Source organism: Dermacentor albipictus, unplaced genomic scaffold (genome assembly GCF_038994185.2).
Source record: "Dermacentor albipictus isolate Rhodes 1998 colony unplaced genomic scaffold, USDA_Dalb.pri_finalv2 scaffold_11, whole genome shotgun sequence".
In the NCBI taxonomy this organism is placed as follows: domain Eukaryota; kingdom Metazoa; phylum Arthropoda; class Arachnida; order Ixodida; family Ixodidae; genus Dermacentor; species Dermacentor albipictus.
Genome location: NW_027225565.1, coordinates 5,715,074 through 5,728,680, shown reverse-complemented (window position 1 = coordinate 5,728,680; position 13,607 = coordinate 5,715,074). Strand labels below are relative to the sequence as shown.

At 49.8% G+C, this 13,607-nt stretch overlaps 1 protein-coding gene across 4 annotated transcripts in view; it reads left to right on the top strand.

Annotated features, from left to right (window-relative positions):
- Nucleotides 1-2,057: 2,057 nt before the first annotated feature.
- LOC135911390 (uncharacterized) overlaps nt 2,058-13,607 on the top strand; it is a 149,268-nt gene continuing 137,718 nt past the window's right edge. For 2 of the 4 annotated variants that reach the window (XM_065443648.2, XM_065443646.2), the window contains exon 1: nt 2,058-2,354. The gene's annotated coding sequence lies outside the window, so the exon portion shown is untranslated. Of the gene's footprint in view, nt 2,355-5,325; nt 5,419-13,607 lie in introns of all 4 variants that reach the window. The other 2 variants (XM_065443643.2, XM_065443642.2) reach the window with 2 other exon arrangements.

Here is a 13,607-nt window from a genome sequence, read left to right as displayed (position 1 = left end):
ATGCCGACTTGTTCACGCCTTTGTACTCAGCCGTGTACTCTACTCCACCCCCTATCTCAAGCTCTCTCACCGTGAAACTGACGCCATGGACACTCTTATTCGCCGAGCATACAAAGTCGCCCTCCACCTTCCCATAAATACACCTACCGACCGAATCTTAGAATTAGGCCTCCACAACACAATCGGGGAACTTGTAGACGCGCACCGCCAAGCACAATGCCTTCGTCTCACACAAACCAACTCTGGCCGGTACATCCTGCATTCCCTTGGAATCCTGACACCAGCCAACGATCCGACATTACGCCCCATATCGAAACCCTTACACCGCGAACTGCTCATTAAGCCACTCTCCCGTAACATGCACCCCGACCACCACGATAAGCGCCGCAGAGCTCGAGCTACAGCACTGCACCGTTATTACGGCTCGGAACGGGACGCCGTATGGGTAGACGCAGCCTGCAAGGCTGATGAAGCGGTCGCTGCCGTGGTGGATCACACTCTCTCTCCGATCGGAACGCACACGCTCCCCAGACACCTCTCCCGAAGCTGCAGAGGAAGCCGTCATTTCCCTAGCTATCATCAACACAGAAGCACGGTATGTTTTATCAAACTCCAAAACTGCAATACTAAATTTCGCACGAGGCCGAGTCCACGTCCCTGCTTTTTGCATACTGGACTCGACCGTTGCACCCCTGCCCCGTCATGTGGAGCTGATTTGGGTGCCCGCGCACTGCGGGAATCCTGGAAACGAGGCCGCCAACCTCTTAGCCCGAGGTTCTTTAAACCGGGCTCTTGCGGCCTCCGATCCGGGATTCACGAAGGAGCGCGCGCACACTTTCAACGAGCTGACGAATGCCTCCAAGGAGGCGCGTCAGCTGTACCCCCGCACCGTACAACTCCCATAGCAATTGACAAGCAACCCTTTGGCGCCGATTACAAACACACTCTCTCCCATCTCCTCTGACTCTATCCCACTATCACCCACTTTTCCTCACATCACCTGTAATCTCTGTCCCGAACCTCGCGCTTCTGCTCTCCACCTCCTTTTTAATTGCCCGGCGGATCCTCCCTCGCGGGGCCTCGAGCACCTGAAGACCTGGGAGGACTGGGAGACCCTGCTGCGCTGGAGACCCGGCCGTGCAGACCATGGCTGCTGATCGGGCTGCCAGCGTTATGGAGCGAAGCAACATAAACGCTTGAGTGCAGTGGGGTCGCGTGCCCCAAACTCCTCAGTTTTACAATAAAGTTTTTATGATGATGAACACCGTCCGAGGAATCCAAGTGCAACGCTAAACCTTGCTATCGCTTGTCAATGTTTCGCCCGTATGGCGAAACTGGGTAATTTGTTTCCCACTTCACCCCTACGGGAACGCTGCCGCCGGACGCGGAATCAAGCCACGGCAGAGGCAACGCGGTGGACAAGAAAAGGGCTGGGTGCACAGGACGCACCATCTTCATTGAGCCATCGCGCCAGACGCCACCTCTCGCGAAAGTACCCCGAGAGTCATAAATCGAGAATGCGACCGTGCAGCAGCACCTTGTGTGCCGCTGCTCCCTACAATGCCTGCGCACTTCAGGTGCATCATAACATGGCAACAAATGCTAGTCACCGCGTATACGTCCTTTACCTCGTTGCATGCCGCTGCGGAAAATATAAACAAAAAAATTTTATAAACGAACGCTTCACAGAATTGCACGTGCGCGAACGCCAGATCACGGCCGGACCGAAGCGCATGTTGTTTGGCCTGTTCGCGCCGAAGCCCAAAGCCCCAGAGCGTCACCGTGGTGCCCCTGCTCCATCCACCGAACCACCCGCCAAACACACATACGTACGCGCGCTCACGGGAAAGAGAACGAATGAAGGAGCTCTGAGAGTAGCAGGCGGCAAAGTGCTGAGAGGGCAAAGAGCGGAAAGAGCAAAGAATAGCGCTTTTTGCTCTTTCTTCTAGATCGACAGGGAAGGGTACATTTTCTCTTTGTCTTGGCATCTTCATTGGCGAGTATGAACCGTTCACGTGACACCTGTCCGACCAATTAGAAAAGGATTTCCACCGCAAGCGTTGTGCCAGTTGCGTATTCTCAATAGTAGTCCTGCGGTCGTAGCTGGTTCTTTGTTCCAATGTCTGTATCTTGAGCGCGTTTTTAGGCATTGTGACGATTGTGTGGTGACTGATGTGGACGAGTCCGGTACCTGAGTCATCTTTTTTTGCATCGCGCCGTCTGCACCTCAGTTCACGAGCTCGTGCTCTTGTGTGTTGTTTTCCGCCCTTGATACCGCCGGCCTGTGCAGCGCTGGAAGGAGGTACGAAAATCGAAGCCGCACTAAAGGAGTTATCCGCTTCCTTATATTCAAGGTGGGTACCAAGTGCATGTAGATATAGGTTTTTGAGCGCACACGAATTCCAAATGAACAAAACGGCGCACGGGTCTGTTTTTTATCGCCCATGTCGTACCGTGTCTGGATGAGCCATTGGCTGTCATGGCGTTGCCTGCTATCTATAGGTATAGTGCCTAAAATATATTGGCCAATATATTCTAGGCACTATACTATAGGCACCGCGCACTGGCCCGATGGTTTTGCGGCTATTTCAGCTTCCTATACAAGGTCTGCGTATGCCGAGCCGCTTGGGCAAGGTCAGGAATGAGACGACATTATGAAACGCAGCAGACTGGCGCCTGTTTATGGCTTGCTTGAAGCTGATAAACGAGCTTGCTTATCACGGCAGCGATCCACGGCATCGTCGAACGCATGTGGCATGTAAAGTGCTGTTATGCGTATAACATGCTGCACGTAGAAGCGCTTGCCTCGATACTAGCCCTGCTTAATGAGCATCGTGAACGTGTAACGTTTCCTGCGAGATACGATTCCTCTCTCGCTAGGCGCTGCCGTCACCATGGAAAGCGTGTGTGTCCGGGGCCCATACGTTTTCTTTTGCATAGCCCGTAGGCACATCATCGACCAAACTTAACGCATGAGTATTTGGAAAACATTGGTGGTTTAATGTCGTTCGCAGCTAACAAATGCTGAAATGCTGCGTCGTTTGCCTCGCGACCTTGCTGCGAAGCACGGAGTGTTTGGTGCTGCCAGCGGTGGTATGTGAAGCAAACCCGGTAGTGGGCAAACTTGGCGAAAGCTGCCTGGCGCGTCTTGCTGCCAGATGATGGCGGTTGTAAGCTTCGCGGCAGAGTTAGTGTCTAGGCACTGTAGCAGAGTTCTGACTGGCGTGGTAGGGGTCCATGTTGCCAGACTGCCTGCCAAATTTGACGGCGAAGAACACCGTCAAATGTAGCGAATGCAACGACGCCGTTTCCGAAGCGCAACAGAGTTACCAGATCCGGAGTATAACGCGCGCACCCTCCCAGCTCCCGATAGTACCGTAAAGTTGCTGCATAACCCGTGCACTTTCGAATCGCTTGCTGGTTGCGGGCCCGGTTCTCTGACGGTACAAGGCGCTTTCTTTCGTTGCGCACGCTATGCCTGGTCCGCACGGGATGAGGCTTTCGCTGGATCTGAAAGTGAGATGTGTTGCATAACACTCGGGGCGCGTTCTATAGCTATGCGCGATCGCTGCAACGGTAGAAGACGGTTGCATTGCCTTGCTTTGCATAGGCAATCTTCTGGGCCTTATGCTGCTTACAATACTGACTTTTCTGAAACTGAGACGCGTTGCATAATACTGGGCGCGCTTCCTACAGCCATGCGCGATCGTTGCAACGGTAGAAGACGGTTGCATTGGCTTGCTTTGCGTAGGCAATCTTCTGGGCCTTATGCTGCTTGCAATACAGACTTTTCTGAAACAGAGACTCGTTGCATAACACTCGGGGCGCTTTCTATCGCTATGCGCGATCGCTGCAACGGGGCTAAGCGTTTGCTGTGCCTTTCTCTGCGTAGCGATTTTTTCTGAAACGTGACGCAAAACCTCCGGGGCTTTTTTTCTCGCTACGCCGCGGTTTCTGCCGCAAATGCGTCGCGCACCGGCGCGGATCTAATGCTACCTGCAAGTTATTCTTACCTGCTCCTACATATGCTGCTGCATCTTGTCTGTCACCATGCAAAGCAAGGCAATGCAACCGTTTCCTACCGTTGCAGCGATCGCGCGCAGCGATGGAAAGCACCCCGAATGCTGTGCAACGCGTCTCTTTCAGATCCAGCGAAAGCCTCATCCCGTGCGGACCAGGCGCAGCGTGCCCAGTGAAAGAAAGCGCTTCGTACCGTCGAACCGGGCCCGCAACTAGCAAGCGATTCGGAAGCGTGCGGGTTATGCAGCAACATTACGGTCCTCTCGGGGTCTGGGAGGGTGCGCGCGTGTTGTACTCCTGATCTGGTGGCTCTTTGTGCTTCGGAAACGGCGTTGTTTCATTCGCTACATTTGACGGTGTTTTTCTCCGTCAAATTTGACATGCAGTCTGGCAACAGACTCCTGCCGCACCAGTCAGAACTCTGCCAGCTTGACTGTATAACTATACGCAAGGCTAAGGAAAAAAAAAAAAAACTTTCACCGTGGCAGTGCCTACAGATTCCCTGTGCATTTTACCGCGAAGCTGTTAATGCGAGTTGAAGCGCTCGAAAACGTTGTTTGCCAGATTTACGGTTTTCTGAACACTAGATTATACATGAAGTTTATATTTTGAGGATGATAAAATTTTTTATTGACAGTTAAGGGGAAATTTGTAAGGGTCGCCTAGTCCGGGGCTCTGTGACGTCGTCGGCGATAGCCCGTTCAGCGCCCGGCGGACCTCGGTGCCGTCGCGAAGGGCTCCTTCTCACTGCCCTGTGGTGCGGGATGCAAGAAGGATGCGGGCAAGGGACGGGAAACAGCGGTGAATTGTACAGTAATGTGCAAGGTCGTGGGGGAACACCACATCATTCACAAGCGTCGGGTTAGCTCATGGGGTATGAAGCGTGCAGGAAGTGTAGATTGGGAAATTGGGATTGGATTGGGATTGTAAGTCTGCAATTGGCGAAGTGCGACTGCCTTCTCCCGAGTAAAACCTGCCGGTGGAGGTAGATACAGCCGACTCTGGCGTGTGTAGTGCTGTGTAACCTCGCGATATGTGAGGAGGGGGGAATGCGCTCTGTGTTGGCCGTGTGAAGCACAGTTCACCCAGGACCGCGGGGGTAGCGTGAGCCTGGCGTTCCGGAGCTCGACCAGCATGGAAGAGGCCCAGGCTGAGACGAAAGGCGATTCATGTAAAGAGTAAAAAAGAATGTTTAATACATCGTCACGAAGCGGTCAGCTCTAGAAGCTCCGTATGGAGTGCGACACACAGTCAAGCTTGCTGAATGCTGAAGCTGATGTCCGTTGGCGGGGGCTTCATTTTCAGAGTCCGGAACGCTCTCGCCCAGGAGAAGGAAGAACCGCTCGGTTCGTGAAGACAACCCAACGGTTTCTCTGACCGCCACTGGCTCAGCACAGGGTAAGGCACTGACGCACACACACGCACACACAGACCAATACCACCTAGCACAGACACCGCCGGCGTTTTCCTTGCGGAGGAGGAGAAGAATGTAATGCACACGCTAACCCTACCGCTCTCAGAAAACGAAGACAGTACAGCGGAGCGTGGGCACACGTGAGGGCGACATGCGCGCAAAGGGGGGGGGGGTGAAGGATAGACCACAATGCGCGCAGTTGCGGGCGGCTCGGCACATTGAAAGCGTCCAGGCTTTCGCCGTTGCCGCGGCGGCGTAACACAAATTGTTCGCAAGACAGGCCAGTTGCAACAGCCCTGCGCGGAGCGCCGCTTGAAGGGTGAGTTCTCGAGAGGCCGCATGAGCGTGTTCATTACCCGGCAATGAGGCATTCATGGCCAGACGTCCAGAGCAGGCGAATGTTGTGGGCGAGCTGTGCTGTTAATTCGGACGCACGTGAAATAATGTAGTGCACGGTTTTTTGAATACCGCGACCTGCCAAGAAAGTCCTGCATGCCGCTTACGAATCGGTGATTACATTTCCCACGGGAGGCTCGAGATGCGTTCGACGTCGAGGAAAACCTCCAGGATCTCGCCCGAGTCGGTCGATGAAGGGGGAGAGGGTATAGAGGCAGTGCTGACGACCTCGTTGGGGCCGTCGACCAGCATTGCTGTGTGCACTTGTGCCGTGCAAGCCGCATCCGTGTAGAGGATTCTGTTCTCAAGTTCGCCAAGAGTGCGAGCGCGGTATCGCACCCGTGCCCGCCGTCGACCGGCATTGTGCTCGGGATGCATGTTACGCGGTATATGGGATGTACCCGAAGCGTCCTAGTGATCCTAACCGGCACGGCGGTCCCTTGCGTGTCCGGGCATGCGGGGGAAAGCGGGTGGCGAGGAGCTTTCACCCGTAGGAGTGAGGAGACGTTACCGCTGGCTGCGTAAACCACTGGGCCTCGAGCGTCGAGGTTAGTGTACCCCGAGCGACAAAAGACGCTGATTGGCGCTATAGTGTGGAACCCCGAGTGCAACTTTGGTGGCTTTGCGAATGAGCGTGTCCACGCGGTTACGTTGTGCCCGCGTTAGTCGGTGAAAGGGCAGATAGTAAATGTAGCGGCTAAGAATGCATACGTCTATACTATTTGGAGCATGTCCCTTTCCTTACCGTCGATTGCTAACGCGGCGGAGCATGGAGATGATCTACTCCGTGTGGCGCGAAAGTATAGAGACATCCGCGCCACCCGTGGCACGGATGTCCTGTCGACGAGGACTGTGATGGGGCCCGGCGGAGACTGGCTGCGGGGACGGAAGAGGGCGATGGTCGGACTTGTGGGGCGCGCGACCTCGGTTGCTCTGTCGGGGGCCATGACCTTGAACGCCTCCGTCCGAGCCCCCGAACCCTCCACAGCGTTATATCGTCGATCGGCAAAGAGCGCATGGTGAAGATGCTCGAATTGGTTAAGTTGTTCCAGTATTCTTGCCGTAGTGATGTTAAAGGGTCACTAAAGGTTACTATGAAGTCAAGTTAAAGTGATAAAGCAAAGCTCTAGAACGCCTAAGGTGTCAATATAATCGCGAACAGAGCTTTAGTAACCTATAAATTGAGGTAAATGCATGACACGATTTAAGACCCCCCAGCGACATTTCGGTACTAGCTCGACTACGAAGGCACTCCTCATCATAATTTAAGTCACTTCTCATCTACTCTTATTAAAAAGATCATTTCATTAGGTTATAAGACGGAAGAAAATGCTACTTGTCTACTTCTGTTCGATTCTAAGAAAAAGTCGACATTTTGACTTTACCCTTCAGTAGTATGGGTGGTCGAAAGGTTTCGTTTTAGCTCGACTCTGCGCGCTCGACTCAGCGCCGCGCGCGCTTAGGAGTTTCAGTTGTTTCGTTATCGCGTCGTGCTGCGCTGGTTCTGCTGGCTTGCGAAACTTGCATTTGGAACAAGCAGCGAGAATGCCACGTCCATGTGATGTCGTGGGATGCGCGAACGGTCCGCGGAACTGGGACAAGGGCGGTTGCAGCGGCGAATCCAACGTTACTTATCCCTGTGTGCTAACGAGTGAACCTCTCCGTTCGAAGTGGTTAAGTGCCGTACCTTTGCCACAGCGCGTTGGCAAAGAGCCGAAAAATCTCATAGCGTGCTCGCTGCACTTTCGTCTAGAGGATTACGAGTTCAACGCCGACTTACTGAAGTCGTGTGGACTGCCTTTCAAAGCAATGCATTCCCGTAGCGCTGTTCCGTCGGTCTTGCCTGCATTCTCCGAAGCGCAAGAACTGCAGGTGAAAGACGGGACAGTGAGTGCGGCATTTAGTTTTAATGAAGGAAAAGCTACAAATGTGCGAATATGTACAGCCATGGCATACAGTTGCCGTCGTAGTAGTACGCAACGATGCCGGCAGCGCGAACCATCAGCATCAGATCACGTTCATCAGTGTTTAAATCGCTGAAGTCGAGCCCAGCATCGTGAGCCATCCATTGCAACGAGCGTCGAAGTTGACGTCATAACATAAAGAAGCAGCTTATCGTCGCGCGCTTTCCCTTCCGCTAGCCACCATAGTTCCGCTTTCGCGCTGCTGTCGGCTCTGCCTTGGCTCTGTTTCTGGCCGCACGTTTGCGTTTTGCACAGAAAAGCCGTAGCGCAGTCTGCGGGCGCCGTTTTACTCACCTTGAATTAAGAAGGAACAACGCCAACTAAGACGATCACGAAGGGGAGAACGACACAGGACTCTCACCGAGGACGCAACGTCACTATGAGACCATGACGTCACCACTCCTCGATCGGAGGGCGGACGATTTGAACTGCGCTAGAGGTACGCGGGCGCTTCAGAACGCATTTTCTCTTAAAATAAGTCTCTTCTTCGCATGAAACAAGCGTTTCGAGGTTTCTGGGATGGTATTTCAACAGTCCACGTTGACTTAATAGTAACCTTTAGTGCCCCTTTAAAAAGGGCTGGTGAGATCACCGATCCTTGGAGGTGCCACTCCCGTAAGGTGGATGATACCCCAGCGGTGAGGACCGATTCCGATCGTTGCTGTGCGGTCGCGGAGGAAGGTTCGGACGTATAGTTGTATACCCGGATGCCGCAGCGCGATTCGGCGAGGTTGTTGACGATGAGGTCGTGCTCGACATTATCGAAGGCCGACTTAAGGTCGAGCGCGAACAAAGCGCGGGTTCGGGCCCCCTTGCGGTAGACTCATGACCTACCCCTTTATTTGTAGTAGCACGTCCTGTGTCGACAGGTGCGAACGAAAGGCGAACTGCGTATGCGAGAAAAAGCACTTGCCCGCGAGGAACGGCTGCAGGCGCCGCAGGACCACGTGCTCCATGTGCTTGCCTGTACAGTTTGTGAGTGACACGGGTCTGAGATTGTTGATAGAGATGGGTTTCGGCGGCTTTGGGTTGGGAGATATGTCCGCGTGGCGCCATATCTGGGGCAGCGCGCCATTCAGCCAGTGCTGGTTAAACGTTTCCACCAACCGCTCAAGGTCCTCGTTTATTAAGAAGAAGCTTTAGCTCGCGCCCAACTCCGATCCGGCCTATTCAAATACATGTAAAACGCAAAAATGCTTTTATGAGGTAACCCCTGAACTGATTTGAATGAAATTTGTTGCATTCGCGAGATAAAGGTAAATTACAGCGACTGATGGAAGCGGAATTTTCAATTTAGGGCCTGAATTTTGTAAAAAGAATTTTAAAAAGTTCGAAAGAGAAATAGAAGCACGAAGTTTGCAAAATAATAGCTCGCATCAAGAAAGATATCGCGCTTCTGTAAAAGGAATCCATTAGACCATTCAAAGCGGACAAATTTGATATATATCAATTTATATCTTACGTGACTTTGTTGCGTTGTGTATAACGTTTCTGCAAAAGCTATATTTCCACATTACGGAATTTTTTAGGATTTATGTGGAGCATATCAATTTTGTCCGCTTTAGATGTACTATCAGATGCAATTCACAGAATTGTTATATCATTTTTTCATTGCTGAGTTAGAGTTGTAAGCTTGACAGTTTCGTTTTCCTATAATTTTCAGTTTGCGAATTTTTATAAAAAAATTGACGACCTAAATAAAAAATCCGAAACACACAGTCACTAGATTTTAAGTTTTTCTTTTAAATGAAACAAACCTCAAGTTTGGTAGAGTGGTTGCCTAGAAAAATGAATTCTCCTTTTACATGTATTTAGATAGGAGCACCCGAGCTAAAGCTTCCTCTTAACCACTCCATCAAACTTGACAAGGTTTGTTACATTTAAAAGAAAAACTTGAAAAATCTAGTGTCTGTTGGTTTCGGATTTTTTGTTTAGGTCGTCAATTTTAATTAAAAATTGGCAAAAATTGACAACTTTAGGAAAACGAAACTATCAAGTTTACAACTTTGGGTAACTCGGCAATTAAAAATGACATCACCATTCCGTGAATTGTGCCTAATAGTACATCTAAAGCGGACAGAATTGATATGTTACACGTTAATCGCAAAAAATTTAGTAATCTGAAAATACAGCTTTTGCAGAACCCTTGTACACAACGTAACAAATTCACGTAAGATATAAAATGACGTATCGAACTAGTTCGCTTTCAATGATAAATGGGTGCCGTTTTCAGAACCGCGATATCTCTTCTTGATGGAGAACTATTAATTTGAAAACTTCGTGCTTCAATTTTTTTTTTACTTTCAAATTTTCGAAATCTTTTTAACAAAGTTCACGCCCTAAATCGAAATTCCGCTTCCAACAGTCACTAGGATTTAACTTTCACCCTCAAATGCAACAATCTTAATTAATATCGGACGTGGGGTTATCTCAGAAAAATGTTTTCGTGGTTTACATGTATTTGAATAGGCCGCGTCGGCTTGGCTTGCTCTTATAGGCCGTTTCACATGGCGCGATTGGGGCGAAAAAAATGGCCCTACCGCGCACGTCGTAGAGCGATTTTCGCTTATAGCTTTATAGCATGCGTTTGCGGCAGCGCGAGTTCCGTAGCGGCGATGCGCGAGGTTGCCCCCTGCTCACGAAGTGTCTATGCCTGCATCGTTAAATAAAAACATCATGAAAACTAGTCAAATCAAAGATTCGAATTTTCCTATTATTATTCGATAACAGAATAAGTACACAATTTTTTAACGTTTAAAAGCGTTGAGTCTTTACGACAGCTTGCAGATGCGACGAGTGAAACGCTGCACAACACCGCAGGTATGAGCGTGCGACTTGTGCGGCGTCGGTGGGGTGGTTCCGTTTAGTTCACTCTATTTTCGTTGCCACTGTGGAAGCCACAACTTTGTTTCCTGGATGAGTATTTGCAGAAGAACAAGCTACTCATGAGTGTGCATGTATAGGCAGCTGGCACAATTTGCAGCGATGAAGAGGTTGACGACGGTGGCGATCAAGTGGGCACGTGCCTCATGTTGAAGCGGCGACCTTCTCCCGACCTGGATAGCGTGCAGCTTTTCCTTCTAAACGAACTGTGTAAGCGGAAGAAAAAAAGAATGTTTATGAAGCTCCGGAAGCCGCAGGCGCTGGTGGGTGCGCCCTATTAAAACATAGCTAAAAGTGGCGCGCGACATTGCTCCACAGAGCTACGGAGCTACCAACGCGCGGTAAAACAAGAAAGCGCCTATTTTGACGACGCTTTGTTCCGTCACACATTGAAGCATCACAATGAAGCATGGCTTCATTCAGCATGGCAAGCGTGACCCCCAAAGTGTGGATGCGCGCGTATTTGCAGAAGCACGTACAGCTGTGACATAGGTTACGCGAGATGTTTATCTTGTCCGAGCACCTTTACAGCGTGCATGGTAGCGAGCGACGCGTACATGAAACGCACTGTCGCGCACGCCGGCGTGTGATGGCGCACGTAAACTATATGTGTATATATATATGAACCATGCACGCTTTCTCAGCGGTAGAGCTTGTGCGTACGCGGAAGAGCGATAAGAAGTTGGAACAATATCCTTACGCGCTTCGGCAGCCCATGCCTCTATTTTTAGGCCCTTGGTCAGACGTTAAATTGAGTTTAAGGCTATCCAGGCCTTACGTGATTTTTTTGTTTAAAAGCACTGGCCTGGGCTAGAGGCTTTAAGTTGTCCAAACAGCTTACTATATGCTTCACATCTTTCCTCATCATCGTGCACCAATCATGCGCCTCTTTCTTTCCCCCTTCCCCCAAAGCAGAGTAGCTGGCTAGAGGAGTGCACCTCAGGTCGACATCTCTGCATTTCGTACCATTAAACCTTTCTCTCTCTCTTGTGCTTTGGAAGTGAGCGAATAGAAGAATAATCGTACGCTACACCTCACCTTTTTTCTTCATATTGAATGTCTTCGTGAAACACTTAATTCGTCAGTACTTAAGGATGGTGAGCAAACCACCCGATGTGTCTTTCATCTAGTATCCCGCATCGGGAACACATACATTTAGTTCGCCTCAATGATTTGTTTTGAGCAGTGTGGCCTTATTTCACAGCAGACACGTGCTCTGTGTGAAGGTTGTTGTGTAGACGATTCGCGACGCATATAGGTATAGGACCGGCGTTTCTAAAGGCCCTATCTACCGGATAATAAGTTATCCTTTCATATCTGAAGAGAGCATGTCCCTGCCTTTCCATTTATCGCGATTTCCTTTCATCGGGCAGGGAGAACTGCAGGGAGGTTAAACCGGATTGGGTCCGGTTCGCTACCTCATACTGGGGACGGGACCGACACGCGCATAAAGGTACGAGGGAAAGGGAAAACTAAAGGGTTCGAATTAAGGCCTTCACAGACGCAGACCCCCGACTGCTCATCGATGGTCTCATAGGTCAGTTGTCCAGACAGCTTTCAGCAACCGAAGCAGCAGCTCCTGTAGCCCCTCATGAGTGACGCCTGACGCTAGGATGCCAGCACCTCTTGCTCGGTCTTGTCTTCCAAGCGATGGCGCATACTTGCTATGGGGGAATGGCCAAGAAGCAGGCGGTTTCCAGTATGTTTACTAGGATGAAAAGAAAACTGAATTTGAATAGTAGAGCGTGGGAGTATTGTGATTTGAAAAAAAAAAATGTTGAAGTTGAAAAAAATATATACTGTAAAGAATTTTGAGATAATTTAACATAAAGAAATGAAATAATAGATGTTATCGATAATTTTAGAAATTGAGCAAGGTACTCTTTGTCTCTCGAATAAAATTGTAAACTGCTAGAAAAGCGTCCCTGTGGCTCGATCCCAGTGAAGTCTCCCCAAAAGAAAGAATCGTTGGCGAGGTTAGCGATTGCCCAAGTATTCGAAATGAGTTTTCGAAGAGTTTTCTTTGTCTAGAAAATCGGCGACACGAGAGGAAGTAATGGTCAATAGATTCAGGTACATTGCAAAAAGAAAGTAGAGGGGACACAGCGAGACCAGACATGTGTAATTAAAAATTTAGAGGTAGTATACGACATCTCAGTTTTGTAAAAGAAACTTCCAATTGCCTTGAAGGACACCAATTATTATTCCATGGGAAGCCAAGATGGTGGAATTCATAAGATGATGTTAGCATGGATATTGCAGAATTGTAGATGTAGATAAACATGTAGATAAACTTGTGTACCTAGCCGCGGTGACGTAAGCTGATGTCGGCAAAACAGATATGATAGGACCATTGAGGGATGCTCGTGCGAGTGAATCAGCCATTTCGTTCTAATGAAGCCCACGTTGTCCCAGTACCCGAAGCAAGTAAACTTGCCGGAAGTACGAAGGTGCCATCGAACAGAATGTTCGCTGAATTCTTGAATTCGTAGATACAGTAAGGGCTGTGCATACAGAAAGCCAGTCGGTCACAATAACAGCTAATGGGTGATTTCAGGGAAGCTTTCGTAACGCTAATCCTATCGCTAATAATTCTGCCTTAAATATGATGAAGTCGGGAAGGGGAAGAGGGTGAGACCATTGAATAGGTTCAGAAACGATACCCACTCCTGCCTTCTCATTGCACGGAGAAGTGTCAGTAGCTGTTACGTTGTCAGTGGCTAGCTGGTGCAGGTGGTCGTGTAAGATAATAATTAAATGTCTGCTAGGTAATAGTTTAGCATTATTTGGAAATATGTCCTCGAATTCAATTTTGAGGTCTGGTGAAGCATCATATTTGAATGGTAGACTTTTGACGCAGGGACACATCCAATTATTCTAACTGTGCTTGCACAAATATTATCTGAGGGCTGTGTAATCTCGACCACGAT